This window comes from Lycium ferocissimum, chromosome 3 (genome assembly GCF_029784015.1).
Source record: "Lycium ferocissimum isolate CSIRO_LF1 chromosome 3, AGI_CSIRO_Lferr_CH_V1, whole genome shotgun sequence".
Taxonomy (NCBI): domain Eukaryota; kingdom Viridiplantae; phylum Streptophyta; class Magnoliopsida; order Solanales; family Solanaceae; genus Lycium; species Lycium ferocissimum.
This window is the reverse complement of record NC_081344.1, coordinates 37,297,561-37,320,630: the sequence shown is the minus strand read 5'-3', so window position 1 is coordinate 37,320,630 and position 23,070 is coordinate 37,297,561.

The following is a 23,070-nucleotide window of genomic DNA, read 5'->3' as shown; positions in this document are numbered from 1 at the left end:
GGTATAGTACTTGGGAGAATTTGATGATCTTAGACATGGTAGATTTCGATGTTATTTTGGGTATAAGTTGGTTGTCCCCGCATTATGCTATACTTGATTACCATTCTAAGACTGTTACATTAGCCATGCCCGGGACACCTAGACTCGAGTAGAAGGGTAACCTTAGTCCTCTCCTTAAGAAAGTAATATCCTTTGTTCGTGCTAGGAAGCTAATAGAAAAAGGTTGTCTAGCTTATCTGGCACATATCCATGACACCAGTGCAGATACTCCACCCTTTGATTTGGTATGCGAGTTTGCAGATGTGTTCCCTGCGGACTTGCCTGGTATGCCACCGGATCGTGAAATTGACTTCAGGATTGACTTAGACCTAGGGACTCGTCCTATCTCTATCCCACCTTATAGGATGGGGCCAGCAGAACTCGAAAAACTGAAAGAGCAGTTGCAAGATCTTCTAAGTAAGGGGTTTATTCGCCCGAGTGCCCCTCCGTGGGGTGCCCCTATGCTATTTATTAAGAAGAAGGGTGAGTCTATGCGTATGTGTATTGATTACTGTCAGCTGAATAAGGTAACTGTCCGAAACAATTATTCGATTCCCCGTATTGATGACTTGTTTGATCAGTTACAGGGAGCTTCTGTGTTCTCTAAAATCGATTTAAGGTCAGGGTACCATCAGTTGAAGATTCGGGTAGAGGATGTTCCTAAAACCGCTTTTCGGACCAGGTATGGGCACTATGAGTTCTTGGTTATGTCTTTTGGGCTTACAAATGCCCCAGCTGCATTCATGGATCTGATGAACAGTGTGTTTAAGCCCTATTTAGACTTATTCCTAATAGTGTTCATTGATGATATCCTGGTATACTCTAGAAGTAAGGAACAACATGAGAAACATTTGAGGATTAATCTTGGGGTATTGTGAGAGAAGGAGTTGTATGCTAAATTCTCCAAGTGTGAATTCTGGTTGTCTTTTGCGTCTTTCTTGGGGCATGTTATTTCGAAAGGGGATATTATGGTGGATCCTCAAAAAATTCAGGCAGTCAAGGAATGGGCTATGCCCACATCAGTGACAGAGATCCGTAGTTTTCTGGGTCTGGCTAGCTACTATCGTCGGTTTGTGAAGGGGTTTGCCTCTATTGCTTCTCATTTGACTCGTTTGACTCAGAAAGAGGTATCGTTTCAGTGGTCCGACGAGTGTGAGGAGAGCTTTCAAAAGCTCAAAACATTGTTGACCACAACACCCATTCTAGCATTTCCCGCGGAGGGCAAAGATTTTGTTGTTTACTGTGATGCTTCATATTCTGGTTTAGGTGTTGTTTTGATGCAGGAAAAGAAGGTGATTGCTTATGCTTCTCGGCAGTTGAAGGTGCATGAGAAGAACTATCCTACTCATGATCTAGAGTTGGTAGCGGTGGTGTTTGCGTTGAAAATCTGGAGGCACTACTTGTATGGTGTCCATTGTGAGGTGTACACAGACCATCGCAGTTTGCATCATGTGTTCACTCAGAAAGATCTGAACTCTAGACACAGAGAGATGGATGGAACTGCTGAAAGACTATGACATCACTATTTTGTACCACCCTGGCAAGGCAAATGTGGTAGCTGATACATTGAGCAGGAAGTCGGCTAGTATGGGAAGTCTGGCTCGTTTGATTTCTTCTGAGCACCCGATGGCTAGAGAGGTTCAGACTCCGATTAACAGTTTTATGAGACTGGATATTTCTAACACATGCAAGGTGTTGGCTTGTGTTGAGGCTCGATCATCATTTTTAGAGCAGATTAAAGCTAAGCAGTTTGAAGATGCTAAGCTATGTAAAATACGTAATAAAGTGTTACGTGGTGAGGCTAAAGAGGTCGTGATTGATGAGGAGGGCATGCTGCGAATCAAAGGGCGAGTGTATGTGCCACGTGTGAGCGATTTGATCAAGACCATTTTGACAGAGGCTTATAGCTCGAGGCATATCCATCCTGGTCCCATTAAGATGTATCGTGATTTGAGGCAACATTACTGGTGGACTGGGATGAAGCGTGATATAGTAGAGTTCATTGCTCAGTGTCTGAATTACCAACAGGTGAAGTATGAACATCAGAAACCTGGGGGTACATTGCAGAGGATGCCTATTCCTGAATGGAAGTGGGAAAGAATAGCTATGGATTTCGTGGTGGGTCTTCCGAAGACGCTAGGGAAGTTTGACTATATCTAGGTTATTGTTGACAGGTTGACTAAGTCTGCCCACTTTATTCCGGTGAAGATAACTTATGATGCAGAAAAATTGTCTAAGGTCTACATTCAGGAGGTGCTTAGACTCCACGGGGTTCCTATCTCCATCGTGTCCGACAGGGGCACCACGTTCATATTCAGGTTTTGGGAGTGTTTGCATGAGGAGTTGGGTACGAAATTGGACCTTAGCACAGCCTTCCACCCTCAGACTGATGGACAGTCTGAGCGGACTATTCAGGTTCTTGAGGATATGCTTCGTACGTGTGTGATAGATTTCGGTGGGCATTGGGACCAGTTCTTTCCCTTAGTCGAATTTGCCTACAATAATAGCTATCACTCGAGTATTAATATGGCTCCATTTGAGGTGTTGTATGGAAGGAGGTGTAGGTCTTCTATTAGATGGTTTGAGGCATTTGAGGTGAGGCCGTGGAGTACCGATCTTCTGAGAGAGTCCCTAGAGAAGGTGAAGGTGATTCAAGCCAAGCTTCTGGCAGTGCAGAGTAGGCAGAAGGAGTGCGGACCGCAAGGTCGGAGATCTTCAGTTTGAGGAAGGAGAGCAAGTGTTGTTGAAAGTCTCACCCATGAAGGGTTTGATGAGGTTTGGGAAGAAGGGCAAGCTTAGCCCGAGGTACATTGGTCCGTTTGAGATTCTCAAACACGTGAGAGAGGTGGCTTACAAGTTAGCTTTACCTCCGGGTCTATCAGGCGTTTATCCGGTGTTCCATGTGTCGATGTTGAAGAGGTACCATGGTGATGGTTCCTATATCATCCGTTGGGATTCAGTTTTGTTAGATGAGAATTTATCATATGAGGAAGTTCCCGTTGCTATCTTAGACAGGGATGTTCGTAAGTTGAGTTCCAAGGAAATAGCTTTTGCGAAAGTTCAGTAGAAGAATCGCCCAGTGGAAAAAGCTACTTGGGAAACAGAATCCGATATGCGTAGCAAATACCCACAGTATTTTACCGAGTCAGGTAACTCCTCCTTAGATACTCATCCTTGTCCGTTCAGGGACTAACGGTGTTTTAATTGGTATCTAGTGTAATGACCCTTCCAGTCGTTATGGGAAATTAGGACTCCATTAGGAATTCTGAGGCCGCGGGTGAATTCGTAAGGCGTCTTTTTGTATGTGTGCATGTTTTATGTTGTGTTTTTAAGGCCTTGGATGAAATGTGGGGTGATAGGGGGGAAAAGCTGGACAAAATCGAGCTCACTACCCAAAGCGTACCACTGTGGCGGTAGGGGTACTGCTGCGGCAGTACTGCTATGGCGGTACATGGACCGCTACCAGCGGCCATCCATTTTCCTTGGTGGCCGCTGTAGCGGGCAGTGTACCGCTATGGCGGCACCGCTATATTGGTGGGTGGACCGACATAGCGGTCATGGGAAAATCGTGGTGGGCGTATATTAATTGCGTACAAAATGAAGATAAAAAGCTATGTAGCGGTAGGCGTAAAAACAGTAGCCAAATTTTATATACTCAGTTTTATTTTCTTTTTTCACAAAATACCCACACACTTCCCAAAAAGCACCTATAGAGAATTTTCAAGCTAGGGCAAGATAACTTTGTGAGGTAAGTTCATTGATTTCCATTCTATCATTCCCTTCTCCTTCATTATTGTAATCATCTTCATGGGTCTTTAATGGTGAAATTGAAGTAGAAAACCTAGAATGTCAATAGACCTTCTAAACTTGATGGGTTATGGTTATTATCGCTTAGTTATCATCTAAATGCATTGGTTAGTTGCTCTTGATCATAAATTGAACAATTAGAGACATAATCTAAGTGATTGGAGACCTAGGGTTCAATAAAAATGGTATATTTACCATAAAAACTGTTTGTAATGGGAATGTTGATAGAATATTGGTATAAATTAATGATTAATGATTATTAAGGGCTTTGATAGGTTATTTATCACCTAGAAAATCATCCACCCCTTGGAATGAGGTAAGGGAAGGGTATTCTTGCTTGGTACTTGTGAATTGAGTATTGTGACTCATTTAGCCTTCTATGTCTAGACTTTGACTGTACCGAGGCTTTGAGGAAAGGAAAGGTTGTAGCAGAGTAATTGCGTTGTTCGAGCTCTACTTTGAGGGAGGTTACGGTCTACTTGAGTTAGACTTTGGTTAGTTGATTGTATGCTTTGTGAATTCTATAGGAGAAAGCATATCTATTTTTCATGCATGATATTGTGAGACTAAACTCCTATGTGACATGTGATTGAGTGATTGTGTAGGCTTCGTGCCACTATTCCTGTGCGTTGATTCTGCAGTGGATGTTTTGTGATGAGAAGCTAATATGATCTTCTCGATGGTATTGTGACATGAAATGATGAGTTGAGTAATGATATTGAGGAGGTAAGAAACACTGTTCTGTAAGAGGTATGGAAAGGCACATATGTGACCTAGCTTATGAGCTCGTGGTCTGAGGATAGTTCCCAAAACGAGAGGTACATTAATATGTCCCACGTCCGAGGTTCGTTCCGGAGCAGAAGTTTATGCTCGGGTTCGAGGTGTGGATCCAAAACGGGTGGTACATAGACATCATGGGTCCCCTGCAGGTCATGACTACTGAGCTATATCAGATAGCATGTGTGTACAGCGAGTGAAGTTATCGTGGTAAATTTACTTCTGTTGTTTCTTACGTGATTGTGATACTTGATATCTTGGTGATTTGATTGTGATTGTCCTTGGTTGACTTGCTGTGATTTATTGATAATCGTGTCTGTTGACTGGCTTGTTTTATTCTATTGATTTTATGAAATATGCATGATACTAATCTTAGTCGGCCTATGATATCTACCGGTACATAGTGTTTGTACTGATACTACCTTGCTGCATTCCTTTGAGTGCAGATTGTGATACAGAGACTGCTATTCGCCCTCACATCTAGTGTGGAGGACATTTGCTAACAGATTTAGGGTGAGCTTCTTCCCATGCTAGGCCGCCCGAAGATCTTCTTGCTATGATGTCTTTTCGTACTCTGGACATTATGGTTAATTATTTGTTAGACTTCAGTTCTTAGACATGTTTTAGATTAGAGCCCTGTACGATGACTTTCGAATTTTGGGGATTTTGTAATAGTTAGAACTTCTGCACTTATTTCATTATTTTATGGCATGACTTACTTAGTTTACTTGATGCGTCAATGAGTATAATTGCTCGACTTGGTTAATATAAAATCAGACTTGCATGAATAGAGATCTTGTGTGTTGGTTTGCCTACTAGGATTTAGTTGGGTGCTAGTCATGGCGGGTTGGGTCGTGACATTAAACCTGTCATTAGTTCTCATGAATGAGTCTTGTAAGAGTCTGTTTAGTCCCGGGGAATGTTTCTAAGTATGTGGTAGCCTGAGTTAACTTTAATGCCTTTGTGTCTGTAAACATTACTCATTCTTTCCAGGTTTGAATCAAACATATGACTGATGTGCTAGTTGATGTCAATCTCTGCATATCATGACTAAGTGCCATGCCTTTAGATCCTTTGAAATCTCTGCTGAACTTTGGATGTTGGAAATCCTTCATGTTAATTAGTCTGTTGGAATGATGTATCACAATATGTTTGCCTCATCTCCCTTGTCATGAAGTCAACTTACACCTGAAGTTTAGTTCTAGCTAATTTGAAGTTTGAACATGCTCTGCTATAGTTTTAAATACCAAATGGCTGTGTAGAGAACCCGAGTTGGTTATTTCTAAATGAATCCATGCTGATTTATGCCCTGTTTGATTCTGCTACATATACATGTACTCCTCTCCCTTATTTGCCTCATTTTTGGGATTTGTATGATGTTTGCATTATTGCATATCTGCAAGCCATACAAGATATACATATTGTATATACATTTTGTGTGTATAGGATAGTATACCTTGTATATTATCAATAGTTGACTCATGACTATGCATTAGTATGCTTTGTAGGTAATGTTTAGTGTTTGTTTTGCTTTATTTATTTATTTTGCTTTAATATGATTTGGGCCTGTATTGTGTTCTTCTAGCCTTGGCATATATTGGGCCTGCCCTAACCTTACTGTTTTGTCAAACTAATATTGGGCTTTGTCCTTGGTGTGATGTAACTTGGGCCTGCCTATGTTTTTCTTTTCGCGTTCTTGCTTAGGGCCTTTGGCCTCTTTATTTTACCTGATGAATGTATACATTATGAATACAGGGATATTTGGGTTATGTATATTTGTATCTAAGTTTTACTTAAGTTAACGATAAGTATTAGATACCTTCTAACTGGTATTTTCTTTTTCTCCCTTTTTTGTTTGCATGAGATTCTAACGCGGGCCACTTGGGCCATTTTCTGCCATATGAACCTTTCCTCTTGATCGAGTCTGATTTATTGAGGCCCAACCATGGGTGAAAATAGTTAACTGGTGGGCTTAAGTAGGCCCACCAGCCTAATTCTTCTTTTTCTTTAATTATATTTGTCAAGTATATTTGTATATGGTTGTATATGTAAACAATATGAATGTCATTATTGAAACCCAAATGCAATAGAACTTGGGAAAAATGCGTGTAGTGGTTAAATAATTTTTAAAATCGACACCGTTGCTATAAGTGTGAAATTGGAAAAAGCTTAACTTTCTTTTATAAATCTTCTAAGTATAAAATCTGGAAATTTACATTTGCAAACTAAGTAGATTTTTGGGAACTAAACTGTATTGGGTCGTGTGTTTTGCTGAGAATAGAACGAATAAAATGATGAGAACAGTTTGGGCGGTAAGCCCATCTTAAAGATCAGAAAATTGACCACCTCTTCTTTGGGCCTCAAGTAATTTGTATAGAAATTTTTTTTTAATGACTTGGATAAATTTTGGAGTAAATTGGAAACAAAACTCAGATTTTTGAACAAGTATAAAAAATGGATTTTTTCTAACTGATTTGGACTTGAGGTATTTTCACATTTTTGTGCCAAAAGCCCAAACCTTAAGGAAATAAAACAAAGGGAAATACACTTAAACCTTAGTTTGGGATTAAGTTGCCTTTGAGTAGAATATGGTTGAATATTTGAGCTTCAATGGACTAAGAACAAACTCTTTTTTATTTTTATTTTATTTTACCTATGCTATTGTTATAGAGGAGATGTACTCCACCTATTTTCTATAAATAAACTTATAAGGACTAAAATCATATCATTTGGACCAAGTTAGTAGCAAATTCTACTTAAGAGAAATCTTGAGTGTGTTTTGGTCCAGAAATGAAGTGATTTGAACCCCTTATAAACATTTTAAACCAAATCCTTTTTCCAAAAAGGACATTTTGCCAAAAAAAAAAAGTGAAATTGATGATTAGCATGACAAGTTTTCAAGAAAAGAACATTTTTAGCAAATAATTACATTAATCACACATTGAAGCTCGTAGGTCAACTGTATTCTACGGATCCTTAATACTAGGGTGCTTAAAACTTTCCTAGGGGATCACCAAAACCCTTACCTAGAACTCTTATTGTAAAGATTTTTCTTTTGTTTGAATAAACCCTTTTTACCCGGTTTTCCTGATTTCCAATATAAAATTAGGTAGCACATCTAAAAAACATAAAATCCGAATAAAGTCCACAAGTTCTTAGTAGCTTTTATGCACCTGCGTAAAAATAAACCCTAACAAGGTGTGTGTTATTTTCCATATGGTATCTCTGCCTTTAACTTAATGAAAATGGTTCAAATTTTTTGTGCATTGTGTACTTGAAATCTATTAGTACTAAAAAAGTAATCATAATTATGTGTCTGAAATCCCTATTAACTGAAATCCCTATTAACGCGACGATGACATTTGAATATTGACAAGCAAAGTTATTATTCTTTTCGCCAAGATCAACGTGAAAACCAGTGGACAAACTAGATAGCTGAAGAAGAAAAAAAAGAGATAGAGTTGAACTTTTGTATTAATAAGATTAGTTAGATAGAAGTTGAGTTAGAAAAAATCAAGAAGTATGAGATGAAGTGATATATTTACCATATGTATGGCTAGTTTTAGCTATTTGTTCAAGCTGTAATGGTTACAATTTTATAGATAAATGGTTCTTATATCAATGGTACTTCTTTTCTGGAATTAGGATGAAATATCTTTATAAAAAAAACTAGCCCCAGTTCAATTCCGAAAAAAAAAAAAATTGCTTCAATAGTAAGCAAACAAAAAACTCTAGTTCAATAACAGCTTCAGTTCACCAAAAGCAGCTCTAATTCAGCCAAAAAAAAAAAAAAAACTTCAGTTCTCCAAAGCAATATCAATTTAGCAACAAAAAAAAGTACAACATCAGTTCAGCAAAAGCAATAGCAGTTCAGCAAAAAAACACAGCGATTCAGCAAAAACAGTAGTGATTCAGCAAAAAAAGCAGCGATCAACAAAAACAGCAGCCATTCAGCAAAAAGTAGCTTCAGATCAGCAAAAACAGCAACGGTTCAACAAGAAGCAGCTTCGATCAACAAAATAATAGTAGCACCAGCAAAAACAACAGCGATTCTGCAGCTTCGAATCAGCCAAAACAACATCGATTTAGTTTAAACAGCTTAAATTCAGTAAAAATAACTTCAGTTCAACAAAAATAGCTTCAGTTCTACCATCTAAAATGCACAAAAAATAGCCTATGCATCAACTTGTTGTCCCACCTCTCCTCTTCTAACCTATAAAAATAGAGAAATATGATTTAAACTTTATAATGTGAAATGGACCTTCAATTCAAATATTATACATAATGCTATTACCGGTAGTTTTTCAGGAGCTGATGATGTAGTTGATTCCCAAAAATTTGACTCGTTAACATTAGATTCTCTCTCCACATAGCTATTAAACTTGCACGTTCGCATGTTATGACCAGGCTTATGACAAACGCTACAGTTAACAGATCTTTGTTTCCTTCTCATTTTTGTTCTACTTGCTCCAACTTCATAAAATTCCTTTGTTCTCAAGTTTTGTTTTTTTCCTCTCTTTTGTTTCACAATCAATGGAGGCAAAGGAGGAATTTTATCGGATTTAGGTCATAATTGCGATCCATTAATTGGAAGAATAGCATGTTCATAGTTCCTCCTATATGTTTCCACCTTATAACAATCATCGACATAGTTCATAACGTTCATTTTTAGCCCAAATTGCTGAAATGGCATGCTTGCTAGGGTATCCAATTATAGTCCAGTTCCTACAACTACATTGTCGACTGTAGAGGTCTACTACCCAATTACTACCTTTGGTTGCTCCAATGATTTCATAGTTCCATTGATTTGATTTTCTAGGAATAAATTCTGCAGCAGCTTCCTTATTATCATGCAAAAGATTCTTGATCCTAGGGCAAACATCACCCGAAATCCATCCCTCTCCTTTATCCCTATTAGCTTGCATTCGAGCCATCAATAGATATCTTAATTTCTCCAACAATGTTATAATTGGCTTATCTTGAGCCTCAAGTATCATGCTATTAAAACATTCACACATGTTATTCAACAAGATATCACTCTTAGCATTTGGAGTGAAATGCGATCGTGACCATTCACTGGGTGCTTTGTCAGTTAACCACGAAGTTGCTTCTACATCTAAATTGAAAATTTCAAACATGATATCATTAAAGAACTTCTATGTTGTAGTTTTTGCAGTAGCCCAAAGTGCACTCCTTAGTAGCCCAAAGTGCACTCCTCAAGGAGGAGCTGCTATATCCAGCCTTCCTAAAATTGCTATAAAGTTGTATCACACATAACCTATGGCTAACGAAAGACAACACGTCATTAAATGCTTCAATAAGACCTTTTTGCTTATCTGACATGAAGGTCCAACCACTGTGTCATCAATCTCCAAATCAGCAGCTAAGTAGATCAAAAACCATGACCATGTCTTATGTGATTCCTTTCCAACAATTGCATATGCAATTGGAAATATGTTATTATTAGCATCAATTCCAACCGCAGCTAATAATTAAGTTCCATACATTGGACCCTTTAACCAACAACCATCTACACCCACAAGCTTTCTATAACCTGCCTTGAATCCCTCCTTACAAGCACCAAAACATATGTATATTCTCTGAAATCTATGTGACTTCTTAGGAATTTCATTTTCTGTTAATTTCAAAAAAATAGAACTACCAGGATTTATCCTCTCAAGCTCATTGCAGTAGTCCCACAACATAGAAAATTGATCTTTAATATCACCATCAAGTAATGCAATAGCCTTTCTTTTAGCTCTTCTAGCTTGATTTGTACTAACATTAGCTTTCAGTTGCCGACTGACGGTATCTCTGAATTCTGACGCTTTGCAATTCCTATTTGAACTAATTTCATCAAGATATCTCCTTGCAATGAAGGAATATGTGATCTTCTTATTATGATGATGCCAATTTTTACAACTATGCACTGGATTATAAGTTTTAATTTGAAATCTTTTGTCCCTGTGCATTCTTGATGCCATGATTTCCCATTTGCATGCATTCAGCTCTCATTCTTATCCTGTCATTTTTGCGCCACCGGATATACCTTCCTTCCTTTATTTCACGAGTTTCCACAACACTTTTAACTTCGTTTTTGTTTCCAAAAGTATATTGAAGAGAAAGTACTGGATTCATCCCATCCGTTTTAGGATTATGCTTAGGAAAATCAAAAGTCTCATCGGAATCACTATCCAAGCTCAGTGTATCAAAAGAATTCACACAATCTGGATCCCCTTCTTCATTTAACAGACTATTCAGAACCTTAACACTAAGAAGCTTACTACTATCTTCAAAGCTATGTTTCCATGGATCACGTTTAGCACTTGTTGTGTTGAAATCTGAAATTTCACTTTCGGAATTTTCAAACTCATCACAACTAGATGAGTTTTCTGTTTCAACAAATTCCTCACTAACTTGACAGGTATGTTGCATTTTTGAAGTGCTGATTTTTTTTTACCTTTTTTGTCAAATTTCATCTCCGGCATTTTGAAGTAAGACTCCAGATGCTCTAATCATATCTCAACTACATTATTTTTGGAAATGGATTTGGCTATTGTGCGAGCTTCTACTTCAGTAGATACTAGCCTCAATATGTTACCAAACTTCCCACCTTTGAGACAAAATGCCACTGAGTCGTTGATGTAACCACAAAGCTCAGTCATCTTCTTTAGTCCCGCCATATTAAGATCTGTTGGTTTCACATTGTCAAAATATTCTACGATACCTCCAACATAGTATTTAGTTGGTTGGCGCTTCATCAAACCACCATCATATACTTTGATGGTGAAACTCTCTGCAGCAAGTACATGGTCTGTCAACAAAAGATGAACATATTTTATAAGGATTCCAAACTAAAATTATCTAAAACAAAGAATAGGATCATATTACTTAAATCTAATAACAAAAAGTTTTCAACTAAAATAATCTAATGCAAGTAGAAACAAAATATAAATGCAGTTTATAACCCGACAATATTGAGTTTTCCTATGTCGAAGTCGAATAAAAGAATACGTATCCAATATCATAGACAAAATAGTGTGTCGCCTTCTTCGATACAAAGCAATAACATAAAGATAAAAAACAAAGATTCTCTAAACCTATTGGAATCTTGAACAAACAATACAAATCAGATCCTCACCATAACAATGGTTTACTTCTATTTCGCTATTCCTTTTGATGAACATTACTGTAGAGTAAAGAAGAGGAAAAGCCAAGTTTTTGCCTTTAGAAGAATATTTTGGAGCCAAAACAGTTGTTGTAGAGTACAGAAGAGGAAAAGCCAAGGTTTGCCTTTAGAACAATATTTTGACGCCAAAACAAAGAATAAATTAGGGATTTTTTAATTCTCACATTGATCATGGGATAAGTATAAGAAGGAAGACTTTTCTCTGTCTTCTATACATTAACGTGGGTCTGCTGTCGTTAACTTTGTGCAAGTTAGCGTTAGTATAGAGTCCCAGTTATAGACGAAGACTAAAGATGTCCACTTTTAAATACTTAAGGGATGTTTTATGTTCCACCCTATATATAAGGGACAAAAATATTCCTTCCACTATAGTTAAGGGACCATTTAAGTCTTTTCCTCAGAAAGATAGGTAGTTACAATTGGGTCAGTTGTCAAAATTATGGGAGAATGTGTAGAAACTAAAGAGCTTGATTAAAACTGTCCCATTTTTTCCTTTTTTAAAAAAAAAAAAATCTATAAATTCCAAATTTCCTAAATTTTAGAAGCTCTATAGTACCGCAAATAGCTTTGATTTTTCATTGAACGTGACTAGAAGAGCTGAAATCGTGGGTGTGCAATACTTATTATTTTTTTTTAATATTTTAAAACTCCAAAACTTTTGAAGCTTTGTCCTAAAATTGTACACATGTCTTAATCTGCTTATGCCACTTGGCTAAATATGGTATTTCTTCCTCTGCTTTTAATAATAAACTAGCAAACTATGCCCGTGCGATGCACGGAGCCCAACATGATTAATTTAGTTACTCACTTTAGTTAGTCTTTATGATTTGTATATTTTGCAAAGGATACCGCGATTCTCCTTAGTGAGTCTCCATATTTTGTTTCTTTTCCTCTTATTTTTCCTCTTAATTTCTCAATTGTTGTTAAAATTTGTCTTATTTTGGTTATGTCCGCCATTTTTTATATTTAGTAAATTGACAATTCAAATATCCTACATGTCAAGTTTATAATCACAAGATTCAAAGAATATTTTATTATATTATACACATTTCTAATTTAGAACCACTTAGGCACTTAAATTGAGATAGAGGGACTATATGCCAAATGAAAGAACAATTGATACACTGTTAGGTAGAATTAATGTTAAACTTCTGAAATGTACACATGTTAGTCTCTGCTTAGAGTACAATTTCATGTGCTTTCTATAATAGAGTAATAAAATGAAGTGTAGAAGTAAAGAAATATGATAATGTAAAAGTGGAATACACGTGTATAGAGAATACATGGCAAACCAAGCAGTAGTACTTGTTAAATGAAGTGGACCCACAACTGGAAAAAAAAAAAAAAAAAAAAAAGGAAAGAAACAAGTACGATTGAAATAAGTTCAAATTAGTGTACAACTCAGACAACTTTTTGTACAATTTGTCAATGCTATGTTAGTCCTCCTTTTCCACTTAAATATATAATAATAGAAACTAGTGGTATCAGGCCCGTGCTAAGCTCCGGCCTGAACTACATTAAATTTATACTTGCAATTTTTTTAATTTTATTTTCTTGCTATTCTTGCTTTTTGCTTTGTATTTGTAACATTATATTAGTTGTAAAGGTAGTTCGATAATATCTCAATATTTTAAAAATATTAAATTATATAAAAAAATTGTAAATTAAAAGACAACATTTTTCTTAGAGTACATTTTAGACTTTCTTTTTATTTTCTAACAAATGCATACACCAAAGCTCTTCTCTTCGTTATTTTAACGAAAGTTTTTTATAGTAAAATCTTTTACCTTATGTTGGATTAACTTCATTATTTTTTTTCTCAATTAAACATATATTGGATAACTCATTTTTTTGCAAAAAAGATTACAATATCTAAGTAATATCAAAAATATTTGATGCTACAAATTATTGTATGATTACGTCAATGAAGTTAACTTATAAATAAAGATAGCATTTAAAATTAAACAATTAAAAGCCTTGATATGTCAAAATACTTTTATAGATGTTCCTTCAAATTAAATCATACTAAAAGAGTTGAAAAGCTAATGAAATCATTTGTTTTTCTTAATTTAATCTTTCTTTTTCCTTAAAAGATGCGTATTAAGAAATGATGTATTTCTTTAGTTTTTCTTAATTTAATTTACTTTTTTAAGAAATCTATATTGTAATTTCTTAAACATGTATGGAACATTAGTATTTCATGTTTAGCTTAACCGTTTTGTCCTAAATTATATGGAACATTGATTATCCTATCTTTTGCTATAACATTGCAATATTCAAAAATGTGAAAAATCACTTTCATTTGCAATTATTTAGTATTATTTTTATTTGGAGAGTTAAACTCTAATTTTTAATTATTTTTTCAAACATTTTTATCTATATACAAAAAAAATTGTTTAATAACTTTTTTGCTTGTCCATAATAGATTTCTTAATGATAATTTAAAACAAGCTTAATGATCATTTTCGCATAAAAGAAAGACAAACTTTTGAATCAATTTTAAATTTTGTTGAATAAATAGGTCTTTTATGGGGTCACTATCGCATTTTTCGTGACATCGTCACTCCTTATAGCATTTAAGTCCATATAACTAATAAAATTTGCCAAAATAGATGAGAACTTGCAAGATCATTAAAACTTCAAATAGGGGTAAAAGGGACAAGAATTTTTTTTGTGAGAACTACAAAAATTAGGTAGCTTTTAAAAAAATAGACCATAACGACAAAAAGTAAATTTGAATTCTTTTATTTTGATCTTAAAACTTGGTTGTCATAAAAAAATAAGGACAAAAAGTAAGTTTGACTTTAAAAAATAAAGTCAATACCTAAAAGTAATTAATGAAAAAGTTTAAGATTATATTGGAAACTTTTGTGAGAACTACAAAAGCACCTAGGTTGTCACTTATATATAGTAGTAGTATATATAGAAAATCGCTTTTTTTCTCTCTCTAGAGTTTTTCTCTCGGCGCACGTTAACTGCTAAGATACGCCAACGGAGAATGGCTCATGGCAAAGGGAGGGGGAGGAAGGCGGCTACACGACTGGATCTGGATGAAGTTGTTGCGGCGGAAATAACAAACAACTGAAGAATGCAATGATTACTGTTGACACCAAATTTTTGACCTCCCATAATTTATCTTAATTGCTTAAAGTACTTGAATATTAAATGGGGTAATATATGTTTTTTTTTTTTAGAAAATCAGAATGATTTTATAAACTATGCAGATAATGTTTTACCCTTAGTGTTTGATAAAATAATTTCTAAAATACACCATTTGGAAATCATTTTACAACAATTAATGATGCATTTTACTAATTTCAACCAGAAAATAGTTATTTATTTAATTGTCCAAATTATCAGAAATTAATCAGCAAATATTTACCCCATTTTAATTCAAGGAAATTGATTGATTGAATTAAATAATCATATTTACCCCCAAATTTTGATTTCTGCATAATCAATTTATATGGACAATTCTCAAATTAATTATAATTAATTTAGATAATTAATTATGGTTATATTTATAAATTTCTTATTATATGTTTAATTATGGTTACAATTGAAATAATCAATTAGTTAGTCAAATAGGGCCATAATTGAAATAACAAAATTCATGTTTTAATTCAATTAAGGCCATACTTGTAAATCCAATATTTTGTGAAAATCAGTCGTGTTTTTAAATTTATTGATTATTTAGTTTTCATTAAATTGTATAGTAATCAATCTTTTTTTTTTTTTTTTACCTACTCATTAATTTGCATTTTTTGTCCCTTATACATATATACATATACCTACTCATTAATTTGCATTTTTTGTCCCTTATACATACATATATATATATATATATATATATATATATATATATATATATCGGGCTGCCCCTCGTTTTTTTAAAATGGATCGAGTCCAACCCAACAGGGCCAGACCCGGCCCACACCCCCAAATATTTAGGCCTTCGCTTCAGCCAAACAGAACGTTTGGGTAATTTGTTTTTGCCTTCAAGGGTTTCAGACGAAACCCTACCCGCCAAGGGGCGACTTCCCCTCTCTCCTACGTGTATCACCATTTTTGACAAATTCTCAGAGTTTCACAGGCATGGAAGTCGTGCTGGGTCTTTTGGAGGAAAAGCATTTAATGCTTCTTCCTCTTTCACTCGATAACAAAGCCAAACGAGGTATACCTTGCTTTTTCTACTCTACTTTTTCGATTCAACAGATACATGACTGAAAAACCTTAATGGGTTTTGTTGTATTTTATTTTTGAATGGTTTTTTTCTATTGGTCCTTAAGGAACCCTACAGATCGACCTTATGTTGGCTGATTCTCGGCCTTTGATATTTAATTTGAGCAGATCTCAGCCCTACAATGCGAGATTGTGAGGAGGAGTTTATCCCACATCGTGGACTTAGGGTTTTTGATAAGATTTGAGATTCCTATATAAAGGGGCTCTTTATTTTCATTTTGAGGAGAGGAAAAAAAAATTCCACAAAATAAGAGGCTTAAACTATAAAATAAGAGGCTTAAACTATGTTTTGGCAATATTTGCTTTGAGACTAAAGTTTAAGGAGTTAAATTTTAAAATTATTATTTGTGCTGTGTGGTTGAGTCTGGATCTGAGGAGTAAGGGTCTCTAACTCCAATTCTCGACAAGGTTGCACAAAAAAGAGGTAAAATCCTTACTCTTTTTTTATTTTTTTATTTCTTTTCATTAATTCAGTAGAGTTAGTTCTTTGAATGTCTATTTACTTGTATTAATTATCATATGTTTAGATTACTTGTCTTTCATGTATTATAATAGTAGTTAGCTTAGTTAATTACTCATTTAGTCTAATGGTTAGTATAGTATTTATGTTTGTTGATTAGTTTTAGGAGGACCATGTACTTAATTTGCTTTGTATGATGCAGTTATTGTGGGGTTTAGTTAAATTGCTTATAGTGGTTTAGTGTAGGATTATGTGATTAGTTTCTGTCACATCTTGGAAATTTTGAGTCGTTTGCATTACGAGTAGACTAACGCATGCCTAAAGTGGACATGAAGTCCTTACAAGGTTAAGTAGAGTATTTGGTAACTTTAACTGCATACTTTAAGGTTTTGGAGTCATATGAATCGGTGGAATCAAGTTCGTCGAAGGAAGTGGAATTTGAGTCATGTTTTGGGAAGATTCCGCATTAATTGAGCTATACCTTGTTTAGCAATGTCTTAAGGGGGAGCTATAGGGCCCCTTACATGGTTAATGAAGTGTTACACTAGTGCCAAGAAGGTTCCATAAGGATTGAAAGTCAAACAAATCGAAAGGATCAACTTATCGGAAAGGGGCAGTTTGACAAAGGCATTTGACGGACCGTAGGGTGTTTGACGGCTCGTCAAATGGTGCAGCCACCACTGTGAAACAATCAAAGAGAGGCATGATTTGTTGGGCTGTTTGATGGTCTATTTGACGGACCACGGGACGTTTGACGGTCCGTCAAAGTGGCCGTCAAATTTCTCAAGAGGATTTTAAGTGACGCTTTATATATTTCGTTTTACCTCATTTGGGTTCATTATTTCCCCATTTCAGACCCTAGAGCTCTCCAAAACCCTCTCCCTAAATTTATAAACTAATCCGTGCTAAATCCAAGAGGATCAAGAGATTTAAGTGCTAGGAAGCTTACTAGGGTTTGTGAAGCTCAAGCTTTCCTTTGGTGTTGTAAGTTGATCCAAGGCTTGTTCTTGTGTGATTAAGGTAATTTTTTACATCTCTTGCATATAGTTAAGGTTGTTTGATTGTTGTACCATTTGGTTGAAGGAAAAAAAATGAAAAGAGAGTTCAAGTATGAATTTGAGGATATTATGAGCTATAAATTAACTCGAATTATAATTCTTGGAATGTTATGAGTATAATCTTGTTGTGGATGGTAATAATGATGTTGAGGAAGTGTTGTATATAAGTGTATATGGGGTAGTGTTAAAATTATTGTTATGAGTGATTATGACAAGGAGTTTTGGGGATTAAATGGAGCCTAACTTGAATGAAGTCTCTTAATTATGGTATTGTTGATAATGTCATTGTTGATTGGAGGTTGTTTTGGAATTTGGTAGAAGTAGATGAAATAGGGAAATGCTGCCTAATTTTAGCTACCTCACAAATTATACTAGTTTGAACTTAAGAGTGTCCTTGAGGCCTAACCTTGGAATAAACCCTCTTGAATATAGATCCTTCGGGCTTTGGAGGAGAACGTTAAGTAGTTAAGAAGACATGAAGGTATGTAAGGATAACCCTCCTTTCTTAAGGCATGATTCCATTGTTGTGCACCTATATATGAAATTGATAATGTCTTCCATGATGACTCCATTCCTAGAAGGGCTAAAGCTCGCAGTTCTTGATACTCTTATGATACCATTGATCTCGTCCTACGATGGTTGGTCTTTTAAGGAAAAGTATAGTGATGAGGATGATGATGTTACTTTTAGTTGTGTATATATATATATATATATATATATATGGATGAAGTTATGTTGTGACACCGAGCCTATATGGCTGGGTATGATATCTATTTCGCGCACACCACTGATCAGTTGGGTACGGATAACACCGAGCCTTGTTATGGCCGGGCACGGATGACACCAAACCTACATGGTCGGGTATGGTATTATTATATGTAGATGTGTATGTATGGAAGGTCTTCTTTAGAAAAAGGGTGAGTAAGTATGATGAACGTCTTAAGAGCTATAAATGGCTCTTCTATCTTATGTTATCCTTTTATCTTCTTATCATGTTACTACTTATGCCTTACATATTCAGTACATTATTCGTACTGACGTTCTTTTTGTTTATGGATGTTGCGTTCATGCCCGCAGGTAGACAGGGAGACAGACTTGACCCTTAGGCTGCTTCATTAGAGATTGCCTAGAGGAGCTCCACTTGATTGGGAGCTGCAGCTGTTGGTAGTATTCTTTTGTGTATTTATATGGCATGACAGGGCCCTATCCCGCCTTTATGGTATTACATACTCTTTGTAGAGGCTCGTAGACAATTGTATATAGCTAGATATCTCTTAGCTTTGTCAGCTTATATGTTGTATATCATTTTGATAGCCTTATCGGCTTGTGTATATATATGGGCATAGTCGATGATGTTTATATAAAATGGTGCCTTAGCCCGATGGAAATTATGTTATTGATGCATGGAAATTATGAATTAGCCATGTGGCTCACCTAGACCTGATTATGAAAGTATAATGATAGGTGCTCGACAGGATGAGCTCCGGCCACCCGTTGTGGCCCTCCAGTTAGATCGTGACAGTTTCCTTTTATCACTTTAACATATGATCCATGAATTTAGTTCAATATGCCAAGTCTGTTTTGGTTTTACTGTGTTGGTATAAGACTGTGTTATGTAAATTAATACACTTAGAGTTAATAGAAGTTTATATTGAGATTGTGTTCATAAAATTAGGAAACATGCTAAGTGCTTTATGATAAAATGCTATAGTCACTGGACATACTCCTAATTATAAAGACTCTAAGTTGTTTATTGGGAAGTACTAATTGGTTTCCTATCATGTTGTCTTTGGATAAGCGTCAAGAGGACCTAAAACTGTGTCATGTTTGAAGTTGGTTAATATGTCTAATGTCTCCTCTAGATCACTTTTTGCTTAAAGAGAATCTGTTGTTGATAGTTGCTGAAACTTGAGGTAATAGTGCCTCATAATTTGAACATGTTGAGGTATAAGTTGGGAATGCTGGTCATATTATACTATCCAATCTGTTTTAATGAGATACACCTAAGTAATAACTTAGTTTTTTTAATCAATTATGTTTATATGACTAGCTAGTTTAACTTGTTTACTTTAAGAGGGTGTCTTATGTGTCGTTTGACTAAACTGCTGTATTAGGTAATGACAATCTACTCTAGATAATGTAAACCTTCTTGAAACTATTTTGATAAGGGCGTTCTACTTGCCTCTGCACATAGTAAGGTTTTGTTTGTAATTTATTGTGTCCAACTAATAGATGAAGTATTACAGCTTGGTTAAGTGTGGTAATGGCATTGCAATAAGCCTAAATCTATTTAAGTGGTCAGACTGTTCTAATCTTGCTATTAGCCTTGATAAGCTTAAATGTGGGTTGAATTGCTGTGAACTTGCTTGTAATCTCTGTTATGTGGTTGCCCCTTTACCTAATTGATAGGGGTTTATATTACAAGTTGTTTGCTTTCTAATTTTGGTGTCCTATATGGTCCTCATGTATTTTGCCAACTTGAGTATTTTGGTCCATTATTGGAACATTGTCAAAGACATATTCCCTATTTTCATTTCTACTCTGCAGTTTGTTTGTGCCTCTGTGTGATGTTAAAAAAATAAAGGAGTGGTTCTTTAAAGATTGCAAATGGTCCTTATGACCTTGTCTGATTACTCAAAACTGGAAAAAGCTTGGTTTTACTTTAGTCTAAGTGTTTGAACCATCCATGGATCCATTTGGTGTTTACTTGATCATTTGTCTATCTATTTGGAAGTTGTTGGGACAAATGAATCCCGCACATGACATAAAAGATCTCTGGTAATTAAACTAATTGTCTACAAACTTGTTAAGCAATCTGTTCAATGTATTGTGGAATTGAACTTAGGGATCATGTCTTCTGTAGAGACTGATTGGTATTGTTTAAAGGATAATATTTGACTTATGGCAAAAATTAAACAAGTCATTTGATGATTATGTGAAGGCAAACACTCTGTGTAATTAAGGAAGTTTCATTTAAACAGTTAATCATGAATTGGAATTGTTGACTTTTCCTTTTCTCTCTATGTGAAATATGGGCTATGTATTGGTTTGGTTTGATATGTTGTCACAAAGTCTTGTTTTTTTTTTTTAATCTGCTATCTGTCATTTATAGTTGGGGTTTGAGTTAGCAATATACCCTACTATATCAGGTGATATATGGCTTGATATGCCTCTGGTATACAAGGGTGGTATAGGCTGACTAACTGAGGTATACCACCTATGTTGATGGAAATTTTTTCTTTGTCTTAATCAATACCTAGTTGGGCATTGGGTTGTTATCTAGTCTAATATGATTGGGACCTCATTTGTCTATTTCTGTGGTTTCCTTTTATGATCAGTGTTTGGGATTATACTTTTTTTTCCATATTTTTTTTAAAGTCTTGGTCCAATTTTGGGGAGGCATTTGTGCTTTGATCTATACATGTGCATTATATTAATTGATTGATCCTAGGATTGTATAATGTGTGGATTATCATAGTTGGTCTCTTTTACCATAAGATAAAACGCAAGTATTGGAAAATTCTTCTCTTATGTATTATGGATTCAATACATAAGTGGGGAAATGAGATAGCACTTGGGGATCAAGCTTGAATCTCCCTTGGTGTCTGCCATGCCTGGGATTCCTAGAAACCCCTTGGATCTTGTGCGACATCAGGAACAAGGAGGCAAAAACTTTCCCTTTTGAGCTATTTTGTATCTCCCTGGGTGTATATCCATGGTATATTGGCTGAAAAAATTTGCATCTTTGCTTGTGCGATAATGTTTATTCAGGCAGAAGACTTTGTGGACTTTGTTTTTTCATTTATTTCTAATATTGGGCCTGCTCATATAGGCTTTAATGTATTGAGCCTGCAACTTATTAATTTTTGGCCTGCTCCTTTGTTTATTTCAGCCCAATGCGAGTGTGTTATTTTCAATCAAGTTATTTCTATTAAGTGTAGTATATATTTTAATTATGTGACTTTGGCATGCTATACTAAATATTCTTTATAAAATTCAGTGTTGTTTAGACACTTTCTAATCCATGTTTCCCTCTCTTTGCTTGCATGAAATACCGTCCTTTTGGGCCTTCCTATTGCACAAAAACCATTGGGCCAAAGGCCCAATATCTTCTCTTGATCGAGTCCGTCTGAGAATAAATGGGAAATGGAAGCAAATATATTTGAAGGCCCAGCCAATGGGTGAAAATGGCACTGATGGTCTTGGGTAGGCCCACTTTTAAAAAGAAATTGTTACACCTCGTAGTTTTTGGACGTTGAGATTCGCTAGGTGTTAGTTGTCGAATTGTGGACACTGGAGTTATTGTCGAGGAGATATGAGATCATATGTACTTATCTTATGATTAAAAGGGTTTGAGTTCATATAATAGGTCATGGAAGGATTGGAAAACAAGTTAACTAAGGAGATTAAGCTTTTGGAACTTTGGCAAAAAGTTGGGTAAGATTTGGTACAATAATTTTGGTCTAATTTGGAGAAAGAAAATATTTTAGTATATTAGGAGTTTTGGAGTGAAACAAAAGCCTAAAATGAAGTTCGGGAAGTCTAGTTTCCAACGCAACAAACCGCGCGTCAATCCGACATCGGAATCAAGCATTATGAGTGTTTTAAGATGGGTTGCCAGAGATGGGATTTACCCTGCGCGAACACGCTTGGAGGTGGCGCGATCGTGCAGAGGAGCACTGCTCAACTCTGCGCGAACGCGCCACAAGGCTGCGCGATCGCGCAGAGCAAATTCTAGGTCGGTGCAACCCGACTCTAGAACATTATAAAAGGGAGCTTACCCCCTTATTTTTCATCCAAACACCCCTCTAAACTCCCCAAACTTTACGATTATTCCTCCAACTTCCAGTTATAAAATTTTAGCGCAAATTAAGTGGAAGTCTCCGGATTTAGGTTCGGACAGTGTATAGTTGCGATTATCATATCGTATTGCGGTGAATCTTGGCTGGGAATTCAAGGTGAATATTGAAGATATTGTGGTTCTAGCGGAAGTAAGGTATGAATTTCTCCTTATTGCTATTAATTTAGGTTTAATTATGAAGATAGAGCTATTAAATGATCGTATAACAAATTTGTTGGTTGAGAAGTTGGATAAACATCGTGTGAGATGTTTTGTGAAATATTTTGGTATGGATGATGATGTTATTGGCATTGGTGTTGTTGTTGTGTTGGTTGTTGGTATTGTGATTTCGGGCTAGGGATATAAACGGGCGGATATGTCGCTCAAATTTTGCGACTCTAAAGGAGTTTAATTTGAAGATTTGAGATAGGCATATGATGATAAGCCTAAAAATAGTATGATTTCTCTTGCATGTAGATTTACGAGCTCAGGAGGATAAACGTTAAGTAGTTAAGGAGACTAAAGGAATGTTAAGACTAATCCCTTTCTTTCCAAAGGCATGATTCCTTTCTTATGAACCTATACATGTTTTCTATAATGTCCTGATTCCCAAAAACTAGAGATTCATAATTCTTAGAGTTCTTATGATGCTAAAGAT